Source organism: Eptesicus fuscus, chromosome 11, assembly GCF_027574615.1.
Source record: "Eptesicus fuscus isolate TK198812 chromosome 11, DD_ASM_mEF_20220401, whole genome shotgun sequence".
NCBI classification, from domain to species: Eukaryota; Metazoa; Chordata; class Mammalia; order Chiroptera; family Vespertilionidae; genus Eptesicus; species Eptesicus fuscus.
The window spans coordinates 9,475,968-9,495,915 of NC_072483.1; the positions used below are offsets into that span (position 1 = coordinate 9,475,968).

The following is a 19,948-nucleotide window of genomic DNA, read 5'->3' on the forward strand; positions in this document are numbered from 1 at the left end:
TTGGTGAGAGTGGATATACTTGCCTTGTCCCGATCTCAGGGAGAAGGCACTCAGTCTTTCACCATGAAGTGTGATATTGGCTGTAGGGTTTTTCGTACATGTCCCTTATCAAGTAGAGGAAGTTTCCCTCTACGGCTATTTCTAAGAGTTCTTATTATGAATGGATATTGAAATTTATCGGATGCTTTTTTTTTTTTGGTATTGATTGATATGATTACATGATTTTTTTTTCTTCTTTAGCCTATTAAAATGGTAGACTATATGGATTTCTTTTCAAATATTGAACTAGCCGTACTTCCCTGGAAGAAACCCCACTTGGTCATGGTGTATAATTCTTTGTATATATTGCAGAATTATATTTGCTAATATTTTAAGGGTGCTTATGTTTGTATTCATAAGGAATATCTGTCTGTAGTTATTTTTAAATGATGTCTTTGGTTTGCTATGGAACTACTGGCTTCATAAAATGAAATAGGACATGTTTTCTACTTTTCTATTTTCTGAAATAAGTTGCTTAGAACGGATGTTAATTCTTTAAATGTTTTGTAGAATTATCCAATGAAATCTTCTGGGCCTGGAGATTCTTCTTCTGGGAGTTTTAAAATTACAGGCCATTAAAATCTTCTATCTCATATGGGTAATGGTGGTAGTTTGTGTCTTTCAAGAAATTGGTCCATTTTATGAAAGTTGTGAAATTTGCATACCTGGATTTGTTCATAGCATTCCCTGTTGTCCTCATGATGTGTGCACATTCCCTGCTATCCTCATGGTGTGTGCAGAGTCTGTAATGATATTCTCTATTTTATTTCTGATATTGGTCATTTGTGTTTTCTCTCTTTTTTTTTCTTTACCAAGCTTGTGCAAGATTGTCTATTTTTAAAAATCTCTCCAAAGAACCAGCTCTTTTTTAAAATTGATTTTTCTGTTGTCTTTCTGTGTTTTAATTTTATTGATTTTTTATTATTATTTTCCCTTTTGCTTGCTTTGGGTTTGTTTTGTTCTTCTTTTTCTAGGTTCTTGAAGTGAGAGGTTAGATTATTGATTTGAGACTTTAAATTTTAATGTATACATTTAGTGCTATACATTCCCTCTTAGTTCTCCTTTGTGTCCCCCAAACTTTATGTTGTATCTTCATTTTAATTCAGTTCAGTGTATTTTAAATTTCCTTTGAGACTTCCTCTTTGACCCAGGGATTATATAACAGTCTCTTGCCTAGTTTCCAAGTGTTTAGAGATTTACCCCATGTCTTTCTGGTTTTGATTTCTATTTTTATTCCACTGAGATCAGAGAATACACTCTGTATGATTTCACTTCTTTAAATTTGTTATGTGTTTTTCTGTGGCCTAGGATATGGTCTTATTGGCATATGTTTTATGGGCACTTTAAAAGAATGTGCATTCTGCTGTCATTAGTGGAATGTTCTGTAAATGTCCATTGCAGTCTGTTGATTGATGGTTGAGTTCTATATCCCTGCTGCTTTTCTCTCTAATTATTCTACCATTTGCTGAGAAAGGGGTGTTGAAATCTCTAACCACAGTTGTGGATTTGTCTATTTCCTCTTTCAGTTCTATCAGGTTTTTTCTTCACATATTTAACAGCTTTGTTTTTATACACATTAGGATTGCTGTATCTTGTTGGTGGATTGACCCTGTTGGTCCATGGTTTCCATTCTTTTAGGGTAGGTGGGCTGCTAACAAATTCTCTTAGTTTTTCTTCATCTGAGAATGCCTTGATTTTCTCTTCATTTCTGAGGAATAGTTTCATTGGGTATAGTATATGGGTTGATGGTTCTTTCTTTTTTATTTAATGTTTTTTATTGATCTTAGCGAGAGAGAAAGGGAGAGGGAGAGAGAGAGCTAGAAACATCGATGAGGAAAAAACATCAACTGGTTGCCTCCTACTGGGGATGGAGCCTGAAACCTGAGCATGTGCCCTGACCAGGAGGAGTCCAACCTGGAAGGACGCTCAGTCCATTGAGCCACACCAGCCCGGCGGTTGATGGTTCTTTTCTTTCAGCACTTGAAAAATGTGCCACTTCCTTTGGCTTCCATGATTTATGGTGAAAAACCCACTGCCATTTGCGTTTGTTTTTCCCCTATAGGCAATGTTTATTTTCTCTCTGCTTTCAAGATATTTTCTTTTAGGGCTTAAAAGTTTGATTATGATGTGTTTTGGAGTGGATTTCTTTAGGTTTGTTCTGTTTGGGGTTCACTTCACTCTTGATTCTGTAGAACTATATCTTTTACCAACTTTGGAAAGTTGTTAGCCATTACTTTTTTAACCCTGCTCTTTTCTGATCATTATAGTCCCACAGGCTCTAAGGCTCTGCTCATATATTTTTTGATGTTAATCCTTACCTGAGGATATTTTTCCCATTGATTTTTTTTTAGAGAGAATGGAAGCGGGGGGGGGGGAGGAGGAGAGAGAGAGAGAGAGAGAGAGAGATCAATGTGAGAGAGACATCGATGAGCTGCCTCCCAAACGTGCCTTGGGGGCGGACACTCTGTACCATTGAAAACACCGGCCAGGGCTTTTTTTTTAGTCTATTTTTTTCTGTTGTTCAGGTCGGGTAATTCCTGTTGTTTTATCTTCCAGTCCACTGATTCTTCCCTGCGTTCCCCCCATTCACTGAGTTTTTGAATTGAGATCTGTGTTTTTCAGTTCTAAAATTTCCACTTGGTTCTTCTTTATAACTCCCATTTCTTTTATGAGACCTTGTAATTTTTCCATTGGTTTCAAGCACATTTACAGTTGCTCATTGAAGCGCATGATGCCTGAGTAAAACCTTTGTCAGTTATTCTGACATTTTTGTTGTATCGGTGTTGGCATCACTCGACTGCCTTTTTTCGTTCCAGTTGAGGTCTTCGTGGTTCTTGATATGCTAAGTGATTTTCAGTTGAAACCTAGAATTTTGGGTGTTATAGTCTGAGTCTCTGGTTCTTATCTAAATCTCCTGTTTTAGTGACTTTTTTCCAGACACCTCCCTGACAGAAGACTTGCTACTGCAGATGGGGATAGAAGTTCAGGTCCTTGATTTGTTCCTGTTGACACCTGAGGTGGGGTGGGAGTTCTCACTTCCCACTAGGCCTCCTCAGGATAAAGTTCTGTTTGGGAGGGGTAAGTGCTCCCCTTGTGTCTTCCCCAGGCATTGAGGTAGAGGTGGGCATGGCCTCATTACGGATGGGTGGTTGTGAAAGTTCTGACTCACTGCCACTCCTCTGATACTACCTGTTATGATTTTGTTAAATTAACATTTGTTAAGTGGAGCACAGGGTGCAGGACGCTGAGCTCAGCCAGAGATTTCGAGTGAAATTGAAATAGAGAAGTTTATTATTCACAGGTCCTGGAGGAGCTACCTGGCACCCCTCGTGGGGCCGCATGGGGAGGTCAAGGCAGGGTGCACGCAGACAGAGCGGGAGGACCTGGGGCACATGCCTTTATTAGGGTCTGTGGGTGGAGTGCTCTGGGGTCCTCAGGTTAGGGCTTGCTGGTCAATTAAAAAGTTTGAGGTTCTGGGAAGCCCAGGGGCTCTTACCTAAGGGGTGCACAAGGGAAGGCCCGGAGGGGAAACTGTTGCTCACAAGGACTGTTGGGGGAATCATGGGGACTCTGTGGGCTGCTGTCTAGGGTATGTACCTGCATGAGGGGGCAAGTGTCAGTTTAAGGTCCCTGCAGGCCGCTTGGCCAAGCAGAATGGGATGTCCAGGTAACAATACAATGGGTAACTTAGCTAAACTCTAAGGGGCGGGGCCTTACCTTAAGCTCAGTGGAGTTGGAAGGCTGAGCTCCCCAGGAGGTCTCCACTGACACCGGGTTTCAAGAGTCAGGCTTCTTGTTGCCCAGCTCCCTGCTCTGCCTTCTCTAACATCGCCCTGAGGGTGGGTGCGTTGGGCGTCTCTTTATTGAAGCCGGTGAAGGAATCTGGGCTCCAGCTTCACCTTTGCTAGGGTGGGTGGGCGGCAGTTTCTCCTGTGATTTCTCGCTGGAGTAGAGTGCTTATTGTCCGAAAGTTTTCTGTCTTGCTCGACTGCCCCTCCCCTGGTTCTGTGGCCAGGAAGAGCAGGCTTTTGTTGTTGTTTCTTCACCTGCTGAATTTCACAGGTTGCCAACTTCTTCCAGGGACCTCACCATTGTGTCTTTCCTTGGGTCTCGAGGTCCCTAGCCAGTCTGCCACCTTCTCTCCTCCTTTCAGATCTTATGTTTGTTTTTTATATCGTGTCCGGGATTTTTAGTTGCACTTAGTAGGAAGTATAGGAAAAAGTACATCTCCATCTTCTCAGAAGCAGAAGTGTAGGGCAGTTCTGTTTGAAATTTGTTATTATTTTCTCTGAATTACATTGTATCCTGATTTGTAACTGAAAGTTGTGGCTATAAAAGTTGAATAAAGACTCATTGTTCCCCATTCTCTTCAGGAGAGTATTAGTTCTGTTTTGGCTGTTTGAAAGCTGTTTCGTGTGGCTGAAGCTTATTCCCTACCAAATTTAATAGCAGGATTTTCTCTTCTTGAGAAGCTAAGAGCTCAGATACTTAATTGGTTTGGCTGTTAAAGATGAGTTCCAGTAGGGCTTAATCAAACTTTGGTTAGTGCTTAGTAAAATGTACATTTTTAAAATATTGCCTCTAGAAATAGTGTATTTGAAAATATATTTTTATTGACTTCTGAGAGGAAAGAAGAGGGAGAGAGAGAGAGAAAGATTTTGTGTGTTGGCCCTTTAAGAGGGTGCCTAGTTTCTAGTGGAGTTCCATCTCTCCCTAGTGGACAGAAACCCCACAGCTTTTCCAGTCCGATGTTTCATGGGTGCCTCTTCCAGGCTCTGGTGCTCTGGGCTGGGAAGCCCAGCTTGGGCTTGAGAGCCCATGCTGATCAGGTGTTCACCACCCCCCCTCGCCCCTGCCCCGCCCCCCTCCCCCTGCAGCCCCCGGTTCCCTGCTGAGATATCCCTCAGGAACCTCAGCCACTGCCCGTGGGAGCAGGGCAAACCCTTTCTGCATCTCCGCACTTCCTACCAGTCTCTGTGTGGCTTCTTCTGTAAAGCCTTGGTTATAAGACTTCTCTTCAGCTAGTCTTCAGTTGGTTGTTCAGGGTGATTGCTCTGTATTTTAGTTGTCCGCCCTTTTCTTTTAGTTCCTCTGTTGACTTCCCACTAGGTTTGAGGCATCAATCCCGGGCAGGAGCATGTACTAGCCATTGCACAGATTCTACCTGGGGCACAAGGAGGAGGCCTGGAGCGATTCTGTCATCCATAACAACCCTGGCCAGTGAGCTAACCACTAACCTGAATGTGTGCAGGGCAAGGTGGTATCACTGCTCCCTTTCATTAAAGTCGCAAGATTTCTTACCACCTTTTATAATTGGGAGACTCATTGTAGGTAAAACTGCCCTTGGGGCACATTTAATATAATGATTCAGCTAACCCTCCTAGAAGCTTCCTTGACTAACCAAGGGCAGTTTTGGAGAGCTTGCCACCAGTGGTCTGGTAATTGATCATCTGAGAGCTTGCTTATGGTGTTCTTTGAAACACCTGCAGGTCTAAGATAGAAATAAGGGTATTTTTGGGGGGGAGGAGGTTAAGTCAATACTGGCTTCCACAAATAAATTACAGGCCTAGAAGTGTACATGGTGTTCCTGGGGAGGAATTTCTTTACAATCTACAACTGGGCCCTACGTGAGCGGAGGGCACAGGTTGTCAAGGGCCTCCAGTGGGGCCTTCGGTCAGCTGGTAGGCATTAGGGTTTTCACTTGAGTTCCCATCATCACATTTAGAACTTGGTTTTGGAGGAACTGCCTGAGGGCAGTCAGTCCAGTCTGTCTGGTTTGTCTGTGCTACCAGCTGAGTGATGTTTGTCCCACAGAATGTCTGTACAGTGGCTGTGGGGATGGGTAAGAGGTTGGGGTATCAACAGTTGTATTGTATGAGAGGCACAGGAGTTGGGGTACATGTTTCTGATAGACTTGTTGGTAATGGTGATCATATTGTCATCAGGCCATCTTCCAGAAATTGCCAGATTCAGGAGTCAGTTAAATTTAAGCTGCTTTCAGCAGTTTGGTGGAGCCTTGCCGCAGTGATTTGTGTCCTGAGAACTGGCCCAGGCGCAGTTCTGAGAGACAGAGGTCATTAGTGGATGGCCCTCCCGAACCCTCTCTCCTGGGGTATAAGTTGTTTTCTTCTTCTTCTTCTTCTTCTTCTTCTTCTTCTTCTTCTTCTTCTTCTTCTTCTTCTATATATATATATATTTTTTTTACAGAGAGGAAGGGAGAGGGATAGAGAGTTAGAAACATGGATGAGAGAGAAACATCCATCAGCTGCCTCCTGCACATCTCCTACTGGGGATGTGCCTGCAACCAAGGTACATGCCCCTGACTAGAATCGAACCTGGGACCTTTCAGTCCGCAGGCCAATGCTCTATCCACTGAGCCAAACCGGTCAGGGCTAAGTTGTTGTCTTCTTACATGCGGAGGTTATTTCTTTCCTCCATCTCCAGAAAAACTCGTGTGCCCATTCCAGTAGCAATAATTTCATTTTTTATTGAATCCATTCCTAGTCTTTGAAGAGAATTTTTATAAAACTTACAGAGACCCATTATGTCCCCCACTTTGGCCTACAGTGTACTCAAGTGGCATTATCCTTGTGATCTAGGATCTTGTAACCAACAAGAGAATTCAGGGAGACGAGACTCCAAGATCTCAAGGGGTGCCTCCAAGCAGAGGCTGCCTCCCTTTGCTAGAGGCTCCAGTTGGCAAAATCGTCAGAGACTGGAACCTCAAAGGGGTCGTTAAGGTTGTGGGGCCCAAATGCACCGCAGCTTGCTGGACAGCTCTCCATGCAGGCGATGGATTTTGGCACCACTGAGGTGCTGTCTTGTGGTGTAGCCAGTATACAGGACCAGTTAGAATGTCCAAGAGGGGACTGTATTAATCAGGGTCAACTGGAGAAGCAGGGCAAAATATAAAACACACGCACATGCCACATAAGTTGTTGGCTTACCCCATCGTGGTAAGCCCTGAAGTCCAGAGGCAGGCAGGCAGGTGGGAAGGGCCGATGAGGAGTAGCTGGCCCCACAGACACCAGCTGAAGCTGTGGTCCCAGGCAGCGGTCAGGAGGGGGACCCAAAGGAAGGGAGAACAACTGAGGCCCCACTGCAGTTTGCAGTCTGTGGGCTCAGGGAAGGCCTAAGTCCTCCCTGACTTCTAGCTGATGAAGTCAGGCCCACCCAGGAAGAGCTCCCTGGTGAGTAATTTAAGGTCAGCTAATTATGGGCTTTAATTATGACAGCAAAGTATGCTACACTCTGCTTGGCCACACTGACAAGTCACAGAGCCACACTGCCTCCAATACCAGAGTCTAGCACAACATGCCAGGCTGCCTCTGGAGATCGGTGGCTGAAGGGCCAGCTAGTGTTCCTTGATGGCTAGAGGGATTGGGCTTTGTGAATTCACCCACACAATCCCAAGAAACTGTACTTGGCAAGTAGACCCCTGGATTCTGCTGGTGGAGGTGTGGTAACAGCACAGCCAGGGACCATTGAGACGGAGGTTTCTGACTTGTCAGTGAGCAGGGCATTTCATATAATGAAACCTATATACATCAGAGGGTAGGGGCAATTCCATGAATCCTGACCCACCCACTGGACCTGGACCTCTTCCAGATGGGGGAGAATCAATCGCCTCTGGCACAATAGACAGGGAAGTCTACATATATATATAACACATCATTTATACATTCAGACGTGGAAACAACAATCCTTTGAATCTGCCTGAAGGACCCCATGCACTCCGTCATCTTAGTTTCCCTTCGCCACTGTGAATCTTGTCTAAAACCCATTAGCTGAATCTGAGTACCCTCTCCCCACACTGGGCAAGGCAGGGTGGTGCCTTGGGTGCCTGTACCCACAGAACCATAAAAGTTTGAGTCCCTTCCGTCCCTGAAGTTCCCCAACATACTTGGGTACATAAGGCCTCAGTCTCTTGGGGTCAGGGAGACCTTGGCTGCCCGCTCCTAATCACCTTCCTTAAAACTTCCTGGAGGGTGAGGGGAGGTGTCAGGTGTAGAGAGGGAGGGCAGCTCTGCACCAGCCTGCAAGGCATACTTCCTCTTAGTTTCAAGTGGCCCGGTGGCTATTCACGGCTCAACTTAATTTACTTTTCAGTTACCCAAAGCTCTACAACCTCATTGCTGCCATCATTATTTCCACTCTGGGGACTCTCAACAGCTACAGCCACAGTGCCTCTCACCTAGGGTCGTGGAGCTCGCTGCCTCATTGAGGAGAGAGAACCACAACCAAAACACCATTGGGCAGCTTGTTTCAATCCTACCTTTTGCTCTAATCCTCTAAAGGTTAATTAACTCTTACTCCCCCACGGCCTCCACTTGGACAAGAACATTTGCTGCCAGGTTGCAGGGAATCATTTTATCTCCCTTAAGCTCATGGGACCTTTGTCTTCTCTGTACTGGAAAGCCATGTCTCTGCCGGCATCCCATGTCAATGAAAACTGTGACGAGTCCTACTTGTAAACTGGTCAGCCAGCCTGTCAGTGTCCTGGAGACTGAGGGAAGACAATGAGACTCCTGGGTCAGAGACCAAGGACTGTATTACAGCACAGCCAACAGCAGGAGCTTCATGTTTGTGTCATGTCTGCCTCCCCATAAGTCGACAGCTGCAGAACCCCGAGTTTAGGTAATCCAAGAAAACCTGCTCAACCTGAACCCAGGGAGAGAGACATCATTTTTATTATACTGGACAGTAAACAAATCTGCCCTCCACTCAGGAGGGAGATAATATCTCAGTCTTCCTATGCTGTTTGCTATATAGACATCCTTGAACAGACAGTTCAGAACTAAAGCAGCCAGTACCTTTGCTTATGAGACATGCAGAAGTGTGAGAGACTTATGAATTGCCTCCCAACACACTGGACAGGAGTTAACATGCCCTCTGATGACAGTGGATCAAGAATAATAGAATTTATATTCAGTTACCTTGTTTAAGGAGAAATGTATGTGTGAAATATTCTTTCCAAATGGCTAAGTCTCTAACCCTCTGGAAAACTCAACTGTTCACAACAGTTAGTTCTCTGAGAGTCTTACCTCCTTTGAGCAGGGAGAACAAGTTATGATTTTGTGTATTTGCCCCAAATTGAAGGTTACACAGGCAGGTATGTGGAATTTTAGGTGTTGATTTGTCAGTGGGTGGTATACTCAAGGTGAACAGCAATCATTGACTTATCCTAATATATAAAAACCCTGGGTCTGTCACATCCGCAACGACCGGGAGGCTTGACCGTTCACCAGGCAGTGCACGCAGCAGGTGAGTGGGCTGAACTGCTGACCTCTCAGAGAGAGAGAGAGGCGGGGCTGATCAGCAGTGGCAGCGGCTGCTGGCGAGTCCCGGATAGAGAAGCAGGGTGATCAGACCATGCTTCTCTCTCCCTCGCCAGCAGCCAAACCTCTCTCTCTCCCAGAGGTCAGCAGTTCAGCCACTCGCCAGCAGTCTGGGGTGGCTGCTGATCAGCCCTGCCTCTATGGTCAGGCCCAGAGATAGGCCCGGAGATGCTGACTGGCATAGAAACCGACCAATCAGAACCAAATCTGGGTCAACTGTGAGGAGCCAATGGCTGCCTAGGAGGCGGAGCTTTTGACACTGACTGGCATAGAAACCGACCAATCAGAACCAAATTGGCCGGCAGAGGAGGGCAGTTGGGGGCGAGATCAAGCCGGCAGGGGAGGGCAGTTAGGGGTGATCAGGCCAGCAGGGAAGGGCTGTTGGGGGCCATCAGGCCAGCAGGGGAGGGCCAGCAGGGGAGGGCAGTTGGTGGCGATCAGGCTGGCAGGGGAGCAGTTAGGTGTGAATCAGGCCGGCAGGGGAGCAGTTAGGGGGTGATCAGGCTGGCAGGCAGAAGCGGTTAGGGGCAGGCAGGCAGGCGAGCAGTTAGGAACCAGCAGTCCCAGATTATGAGAGGGATGTCCCAGATTGGAGAGGGTGTAGGCTGGGCTACATGAATTTCATGTACCGGGCCCCTCCAGTGCATGAATTTCATGTACCGGGCCTCTAGTCCAGTGATGGGCAACCTTTTGAGCTTGGTGTTTCAAACTTCGCCAAAAAACTGAGCATAACTCGGGTAGTATGTCCCTTTGAGGAAAAAACATTATTTTGCAATATTTATAGTTTAAATAACATAAATGTTTCATCCTCGGCATGCGGCCGCCTCAGCGGGCGCGTGTCATCAGAAATGGCACTGACACGCGTGTCAGAGGTTCACCATCACTGCTCTAGTCCTATATAATAAAAGCCTAATATGCTAAGTGTCCAGTTGTCCATTCAACCAATGAAAGCATAATATGCTAATGATATGCTAAGGTTGCTCAACTGCTTGCTATAATGTGCACTGACCACCAGGGGGAAGATAGTCAACTGGTCGACCAGTTGCTATGACGTGCACTGACCATCAGGGGGCAGACACTCAGACTGGTAGGTTAGCTTGCTGCTGGGGTCAGGCTGATTGGGACTGAGCAAGATGGGCTGGACATGCCCTGGAGTCCTCCCGTGGTCCCTCCCTGGCTGGCCAACCTCCCACGTCCCTCCCTGGCCCCAGTTGTGCACCAGTGGGGTCCCTCGGCCTGACCTGCACCCTCTCGCAATTCGGGACCCCTTGGGGTATGTCAGAGAGCTGGTGTTGGCCCAATCCCACAGGCCAGGCCGATGGACCCCACTGGTGCACGAATTCGTGCACTGGGCCTCTAGTTTGTTATAATTGACTAGAGGCCCATTGCACGAAATTTGTGCATGGGGTGGGGGGTCCCCTCAGCCCAGCCTGCACCCTCTCCAATCCGGGACCCCTCGGGAGATGTCCGACTGCCGAGGATTGGGCCTAAACCGGCAGTCGGACATCCCTCTCACAATTCAGGACCACTGGCTCCTAACTGTTCACTTGCCTGCCTGCCTGGTCGTCCCACGCAGCCTGCTGCTTGGTCATTTGGTCGCCCCTCATTGACCCCCCTGCCGGCCTAGTTGCCCCATGCAGCCTGTTCGGTTGTCTGTTTGGTTGCGATGGTCACTTAGGCTTTTATATATATAGATTATGATACTTCTTCAGGAAATGCCACTGACAATGTCGTTATGCAATAGTTATAGCATAGAAAAGCATTTGTGAATTGTCAAATTTAGCTAATATTTATTTTGCACCTGTGCTATCTAAATACCTTATGCGGAAGGCTTTATTTTTTTAACCTCTCTCAAAATGAGCACCTAGCATACTGCTGAGTTATGAGCTTAAAGACTAAAATCATTTATAAATTAATACATTGAAAATGTCTTTCTCAAAAGGTTTATATTAGTGAAAGATGAAGAAACTGAATTTTCTAACATAATAGTGCTTTGATTTGAATTATATAACTAATTATATAGCTAAATGTTTGCGGGAGGGGGGGAGACCAAGAGGTTATCAAATATTTAATCCTCACATGGTCCTTGTCTATAAATGTATACTGAGTTTCACATTTTATTGTATTTTTATTTTTTAAAATACATTTTTATTCATTTCAGAGAGGCAGAGAGAGGGAGGGAGAGATAGAAACATCAATGATGAGAGAGAATCACTAATCGGCTGTCTCCTGTACACCCCCCACTGGGAATTGAACCATGACCTCCTGGTTCATAGGTCAATGCTCAACCACTGAGCTACACTGGCTGGGCTAGTTTTATATTTTAAAAACTAGAGGCCTGATGCATGAAATTCATGCAAGAGTAGGCCTTCCTTTCTCAGCTGCCAGCACTGGCTTCCCTCCAGCTGCTGGCAGGCACCTGGGACCCAGGCTTCCCTCCAGCCACCGGCAGGCACCCGGGACCCAGGCTTCCCTCCAGCCACCGGCAGGCACCCAGGCTTCCCTCGCAGCCCTGGCTTCGTCTAGAAGGACGTCTGGTCTAATTAGCATATTACGCTTTTATTATTATAGATTACACTTTTGAAAAAACTTAAAGCAAGTTCTTGTTAACTTTTCTTTTTATTGAAATGGCCAACTTTTGGTATTTTATTGTTACTGAGATCTATTTTTATAATATTTTTTTATTCCCACCTAATCATTAAAAAATTATGCTTTTGAAGTAGGCTAGAATAGATTAAAATGAAATTAACATTGCACTTTTAGTGTTAAATGTGACTGAATTATAATTTGTCATTCTTAAGAAGTTCAGTTAAATTGAAATTTTATACAGTTATTTATTTGACTAGGATAAGTTATCTTTAAAAGGAGAACTTTTATCATTCACTTAGCAGTATACTAGGTACTCAGTATTTTTAAGTAATGAATTGGATGTAGGTTTCTCCCCTTTTCCTCTGGCCTTAAACAACTTTTAAATTTTTGGTAAAATGACATATTTGGATGTTATTAAGTAGTACATAGGAAAATTTACTCAAAATCATTAAGGTGCAATTTTAGAATCATTTGCATATTCAGTGATTTTCATCTCAATAGAATTCTTCTTTTCCCTACTTTTACACCTGATCATTTATGCCTGTTTAGTTTCCTCACATACAAGAACAATCAATTGTATTTCTTAGCTTCTATTTATTGATTTGTTTCAAAAGAAAGGCGAATGGAATCTTTGTTCTATAATATTAGTTTCTAACCCTAGAGGAAAATTAAGCATTTAGTGTGATTAATATATAAATATATTTTTTGTATACAGTTAGAACATTACTTTTTGGAAAGTTGTACTTTTTTCATATAGTCAAGACAAGCTTTAAAGGAAACTTGATATCCTTAAATTAAGGGAGTAAATTTACAAAATATTTTTATTAAAATGATTCATTCTAGGAGTCTTAAAATTCAAGTCCTGTGCGCACTTCTTGGGAGCCTGCCACCTCAGAAGGCAGGCTGTGCATTCTCCTGCTGGGGGTGTACAGCTTCTCCAGGCTGACTGACTGCCCCCTGTGGAGCGCTTTTCTGCACTGAAGGCTGCTAATATTTGGCTCAGTTTTGAACTGCATCCAGGCCGGCCAGTGGTGAACCTGAGGAGGGGCGGTGAAAGATTAAAGAAAACAGACAAGAGAATACAGTTGGGGCTAGATGGGACACTGTTCTCGGATGGAGAGACAGTGGCACTTATACCTGTCAGAAAGGCTATCATCAACAGATCAAAAAACGAAGTTTTATTTTATAGTCAGATCACACAAAGCAAAACAAGGGCAAGATGTTTACAATGTTCTTGTGAATTTCAAATCTGCTTCTTTCCTGTTGTTGCCATTCTCTGCTCTCTATTAAGCTTTGTTTAGGCAGCACTTGCTCACAACCGCCCCCACCCGCATCCCACATCCCACATCCCACATGCCTTAGCTATCTAGGACTGCAGGGTCGGACTATAAGGTCAAGCTTACAACCAATTCCTTTTGGCTATAATTGTGCTGGGAGGGCTTTGCCCTCCAAGCTGGGACTTGTATGTGGCTTTGTCACAAGTCAGTCCGAGGCTTGATCCTGTCCAAACACTGTAGCTGCTCTCCACAAGTTTGAATTCCATTCTCTTACAAAAAGGTCAAAAGGTTAAAAAGAAGTACTGGAAGCTTTGGCCGGTTTTCTCAGTGGTTAGAGCATCACAGGCGGAAGGGTCTGGGTTTGATTCCTGGTCAAAAGGCATGTCCCTATGTTATAGGCCTGATCCTGGCCTGGGTGGGGGTATCTGCAGGAGGCAACCCATTGATGTGTCTCTCTCACATCGATGTTTCTCTCTCTCTCTCCCCCCTCCTTCCCTTCCACTCTCTAAAAATCAATTGAAAAAAATGTCCTTGGGGTTAACCAAAAAAAAGGACTCTTTTTTTTTGGGGGGGGTGGTGGTGGTGAGAATTATAGTTAGTCCTCTGTATTTGCAGTTTCTGTGTTTGTAAATTTGCCTACTCAATAAAATTGTAATCCCAAAGGCAATACTTAGGATACTTTCCCGGTCACTCCCCAACATGTGCAGAGGGGTGGAGAATTTGCATCAAGGAAGTTCATGCTTCCAGCTGAGGTCAGACAAGGCGACTTGCTGCCTCCTTCCAGCTCTCACACTGTCAGCAAGTGTCGGGGCTGTGCTCTGTTCAGCGCCATGGTTTCACATTTTTGTGCTTTTTGTTGGTGATTCGGCTGTTTTAAAAGAGCCCCCAAGCGTAGTGCTGCAATGCTGACGTGCTGTCTGGTGTTTTCAAAGGCATGAAGGCTGTGTGGGGCTCACAAAGAAAATGTGTATTAGATGAGCTTTGGTAAGACTTGACGTAAAATGCTACTGGCTTTGAGTTCTATGTTGGTGAATCAACAATACATGTTAAATAGGTGCCTTTATTCAGAAACACACATAAAATAAGGTGATGTATTGATCGGTGTGGACAGCATTGTGAGAACCCAGGCCTGTATCTCCTCAGGAGCAGAGGTCAGTACTCATTAATTCGGTGTTGGGGACGACTTTATATAGACCGTCTCCACTGTGAATACCCAGAATCGGTGGTAGTACTTTTTTTTTAGCTGATAGAGATCAATTTAAAGTCAGTAATCAAGTGTTCTGCGCTGCTCTCTGAGCTTTCTGTGCTGCACTGTGCCTATTTTTCACCTCCAGAGCCCGCCCCAGCTGGTTTACAGCTGGCTCTTCCCCTGGGAACTTGCCGCAGGGAGAAGAACCAGCTTGGGAATGGGAGCAGTTGGGCTGCTGGGGAATCGGGCATGCAGCTTGTCTTGGCTTTCCTGGAATTTGCACCTTCCCTGTTCACCCATTGGAGCCTAGGCCAGTGGTCGGCAAACCGTGTCTCGTGAGCCATATGTGGCTCTTTGGCCCCTGGAGTGTGGCTCTTCCACAAAATACCACGGCCTGGGCGAGTCTATTTTGAACAAGTGGCGTTAGAAGAAGTTTAAGTTTAAAAAATTTGGCTCTCAAAAGAAATTTCAATCGTTGTACTGTTGATATTTGGCTCTGTTGACTAATGAGTTTGCCGACCACTGGCCTAGGCCATAAAAACCAGCTCCTACTGACCCAGGGAATTCTAGCCCAGGAGGAGAGGGTGCTGGGCCGCGCCATTCCTGGCTCTGAGGGTGCAGTGGGCACCTGTTAGGGACCTGGGAGCTCCAGATGAGGGGTTCCTACATGGTTTTGTTTGTTTCTTTGGTTTTAGTATGACTTGGTTTTATTTGCTTTGCTTTGGATATGACTTATCTTTCATCTTAAACCAGCTGGGTAAGATACCAGCCAGAACAGGTTTTTTAGGCAGGGAGGTTTAAAGACCTTTGTAAGCCCTAGGCACTGTTACTTTTCAAATCCCCACCCTAAATCATATAAAATGTACCCATACTCTATATTAAATTAATATATATAATTATGAATAGAGTTGAGTTGCTGTTGAAATGTTATATATTTAATTAAATGTTAATTAAAATTTTTCATATTCTGGAACAATAAGGTCCCCCCCCCCCCCATCCCATCTCAGACATTTCACGGCCCTGGAAAAAGCTTGTAGACCCTGTAATGCAGGACAGATATGTCAGTGTGTCCTTACTAAAGGAGGAAATCGGGCTTTCCTCAACCCTTCACTGCTCTTCAATTCTCCAGACCTTGCCTCATGCCACACACGTTTCGGGGTACACGAAAGTAACCACATGGCTCTTTCCCTCAAGGAGCTCACAAGCGTTCTGATCAGGTGCTGTGGGCAGACGGGGGAGCTGTTTTGGGGGTGAGGGCGGGGACAGGGACAGGAGCTCCTGCAAAGGTGTTTTGGAGCAGATGGTCCCCGCTGTTTTGAAGGATGCCTGTGGTCAAGTGGAGAGGCCAGGGGCAGAGGGAGTTTGGAGAAAGGCTGGGAGTGGAGCCATGTGGCAGAGGCCTGGAAACAGCATGGTGCGTGGGAAGCCGGAGGCTGTCATGTCATCCCTCGGGAGTGATAGGAGAAAGGTGGCAAATACCGTCAGAGAGGCAGGGAGGGGCTGCACGTGGAGGCCTCTGTGCCTCTGAGACAAGGTGAGGCTTGTTCTGGGCACGGGACCTGCTTCTGTGGCCTCTGGTTCCCTCAGTGAATATCAGTGTATAAAGGAGTTTATAACCCTCTCTGTCTTTCACAGAATTGGATAAGTTCTGTATTATTTTCTTTTGTTCAGTTACCTCTTTTTAAAAGAAATGGAAATAACTTACTTTTAGAAATAACTTTTTGTTGATGTATAACACATTAGAAAAGTGCGAATATAGGTACACCGGGAAATAGCTTAATTTTAGCCATTCTGATAGGTATGAAAATAATGATTTTTAAATTTTATCATTCTTTCAGTGCTTTTTTAGCTGCAATTCTTCTATAAAGAACTTTTCTTCATCAGCTACTTGGTAACCTTGAAATTCAGTCTGTATAAGAAAGGCATAAAACATTGGATTATTTTCTCATTTCAGTGACCCCCTCCCATTTTGGAAAGTCATTTTCGGTAAAACAACTAAGTGCTCTGTTAGGATCCAGAGCAACGAATTGAGTTTTGTTGTGTTAATACTTACCCAAGGATATTTTTCCATTGATTTTTAGAGAGAGTGGAAGAGAGAGGGAGAGACGGAGAGAAACGTAGATGTAAGAGAGACATATCGATTGGTTGCCTCCCGCACGCTCCCACACCAGCTAGGGTTGAGCTAAATTTTTTAATCTTATATCTGTTTTTGAGTTTTCTGTTATGTTTCACTGATTTGTCAGCCTAGTCCTGTTTCAGTATCCCAGCTGAAATTACTATGCCTTAGTTATCCTTTACAATTTTTGTTATTTTATTTTGTAGATGTGTGAAAATCACACAAGCTTTCTTATGTCTTACTGTTATGTTTAACTTTACAGGGTATACGAGTAACTGGTGCTGCTGGTCTCGTTTTTCTTTTATGACTTTGCTCACTGAGTTCACAAATGTATTCTTCCTTGACAAAGGGGATTAAGATGTATACATTTCCAGTTATAAAAACAGTCATAGGGATGTAAAATATAGTATAGGGAATACAGTCAATAATATTGTAGTAACTATGTATGGTGCCAGACTTATTGGGAGATAACTTCATAAATTACATAAATGTCTAACCACTATGCTGTATACTTGAAATAAATATAATATTGAATGTGAACTGTAATAGAAAAAAATTGTTAATTAAAAAATAAAATAAATGTATTCTTCTAGATGGATTTTAGAAATATTTGTGATAAGTTCCCCAAACCACTCTTGTATATTTTGAGTGGGGTATTACTCAATTTATAGAGAATTTATTTCTTATAATTTTGAGACTTCATAGTTAGGAACATGGTCTATTGCTTCATTTATTCAAATCTTTTTTATATACTTGACTATTTTTTATTAACTTATCTCTGAGTTTATTGTTTTTGGTTTCTCTGTCTCTTCATTTGAAGAATTGTTTTTAAACTTCTTTAGATTCATTTTTTTTTAAATGTAAGGCAAACTTCTGGGAAAATGTCATTTTATAATCTGAAATATTAGCTTTATAAGCTATCTATTTATTACGTCAGCCTCCCTCAGCTAACCAGCAGCATTTCCCATAATCCTTAAGGCAAACTAGATAATGCTTTCTTTCCTTCTGATAATATCTATTATTGTTTAGTTACTGAGTATATATAACAACAAATTTTTTATGAAGATGACAGTACATTGTTGACCAAAATTAGATATTACCACAAATGAAGAGTTTTAATTGAAAGCCTCAACTATTTTAAGTACAACATTTGGGCAGCTTTATGTTAAGTGGAAAAAAACACACACCCTACAATTATAAAACAGTTTCATAGGCATGCATATGCCAGCCTATCTGGCTTCCTCTGTTAGATCATTTATATGATTTGTGTCATTGCACCTGGGAATCTAGTATCTTTATCTGCTGCCTATATGAGCTGTCTTTATACCCAAACCTATTTTATCACAAGTAGACTAACAATAAGAGCAGCTACTTTTTATTGAGATCCTACTATGTGTGACCCGAGTGTGTGTTGCGGCTAAGAGATAGGCTGGATATTTAAGCTACCTCTGTCTAGCTCTAACCTCGTTGGGGACTGGGCCTGTGTTCTAGGCCTTCCCAGTTTGTGTGGGCATGTGTGTGTGGGTGTGTTTTGGAGGGCATCTTTATTGTTGGAGGGGGCGGGTAGGTGAGAGGGGGAAGAAGTCATAATTCTTAAAAACCTGTTAACTGCTTCTGAAATACAGAAGTCCTTTATAATATCCCTCTCTGAAGAGGTATTCTTTATTAAGTACCTCAGTCTATTTTAAATTATAATGTTGTAGATGTTAGCCCAACTGCTATTATGTGGTAGATTCTAGGATTAGAATTTTAGGGAGCATTGTAAATTAGATTTAAAACAAATAGCATAGCCTGGCTGGCGTAGCTCAGTGGTTGAGCATTGACTTATGAACCAGGAGGTCACGGTTCAATTCTCATTCAGGGCACATGCCCGGGTTGCGGGTTCGATCCTCAGTGTGGGCATGCAGGATGCAGCTGATCAATGATTCTCTCTCATCATTGATGTTTCTGTCTCTCTCTCCCTTCCTCTCTGAAATCAATAAAATTATATAATAAAACATATAGTATAGTAGCTTAGTATTGGGTTATCAAAATATTAATTTAAACATTAAAGATTATAAGGTGAAACATTATTTTAGAGGGAAAATATTATTTCTAGTCCCTTAGGAACCATTCATTTAATTATAGTATGCTAATTGTAATTACAATTTATTTTATGTATTAAAACTGCTTGAATTTTGATTTCTATATATAATATGCTATACTCTCAAATCTAGTAAATGTTTGTATAAGCATTCTATGATTCAGAGAGACTTTATAGGCCAAATTAGTGTGGCTTGTTGCTGTCTATTGTGAAACATTCCAGACATGCTAAAAGGCATAAAGTATAACATACTGTCCGTATACCTAAGTCCTGCTCAGGACATAAATGGCTAGCAACATAATCAAAGTGCATGTGTTCTTCCTCTGCCTCAGGGATGACAACTACTGTACTTTTCTGTGTATAAGACACCCCCATGTATAAGATGCCCCCCACTTTTCCAACCCAAAATTAAGAAGTCAATATCCTACCTAATAAAATGGTAATATGTAAATTACCATCACTCCGCTACTCCCACGATTGGGCCAGCGGGAGGCACAGGAGGTGGGACTCGGGGTGGCCGGGGTAGCCGATTGGGCCAGCGGGACACTGAGCTCAGCGTCTGTGCCATGGCTGTGCTGCGGCACAGAAGGGGCCTCTGGGGCAGCGAGCTCACATCCCTCCACGGACCATCAAAAGCGGGGGAGCTGGGTGCCTGTCTGCTCCGGCACCAGGCCTTTCAGAAGCCTCCGCCGAGCCAGAGGCTTCCGAAAGGCCTGGTGCACCAGCAGACAGGCACCCAGCTCCCCCGCGATCGAAAGCGAAAGCGTGTAGGGAACCCTACACGTGCATGATTCAATCTTGCACTGGGCCTCTAGTTTTAAACATAAAACAGAACACATCTTTATTTAGCAGGTAATATTTACATACAGTACTATGATATTATGCAGCATATCACTTTATTCAGCCTCTGTTGCATCACTGCTTTCTTCTTCATCACTATTAGTTCCAGACATATCAATTCCTTCAACTTCTATTGTATCACTGCTGTCTTCTGAGTCACTGCCCATATATGTGAGATCTTCCTCATAAATTGGTGGCATTTTCTGAGCTAACTTTGTTCGTGTTCTCATGGCCAACCCTTCTCTCCTCATGAAACTGAAGCACCGTTTTCCTTTCCTATAAAATCAAATGTTCATTTCGCTTGCAAACATTCTTGCCTGACATTGAATAAGCATGGTTGACACACATAAGCCACTCTGGCACTGCTCCATAATCCAAGTCTTAAGCCTCAGCTTCACGTTTGCCCTTTTTGCTGGTTACTTAAGGCCTTATTTTTTGGCATCTTCAGGAGTTGTTCTTCCTGTTTTCTCCACTGTG

The 19,948-nt window shown here is 43.8% G+C and overlaps 1 protein-coding gene across 3 annotated transcripts in view; it reads left to right on the forward strand.

The window, feature by feature from the left end:
* C11H2orf76 (chromosome 11 C2orf76 homolog) overlaps nucleotides 1-19,948 on the forward strand; it is a 72,659-nt gene that overhangs the window by 4,683 nt on the left and 48,028 nt on the right. The gene's annotated exons all lie outside the window — the stretch shown is intronic.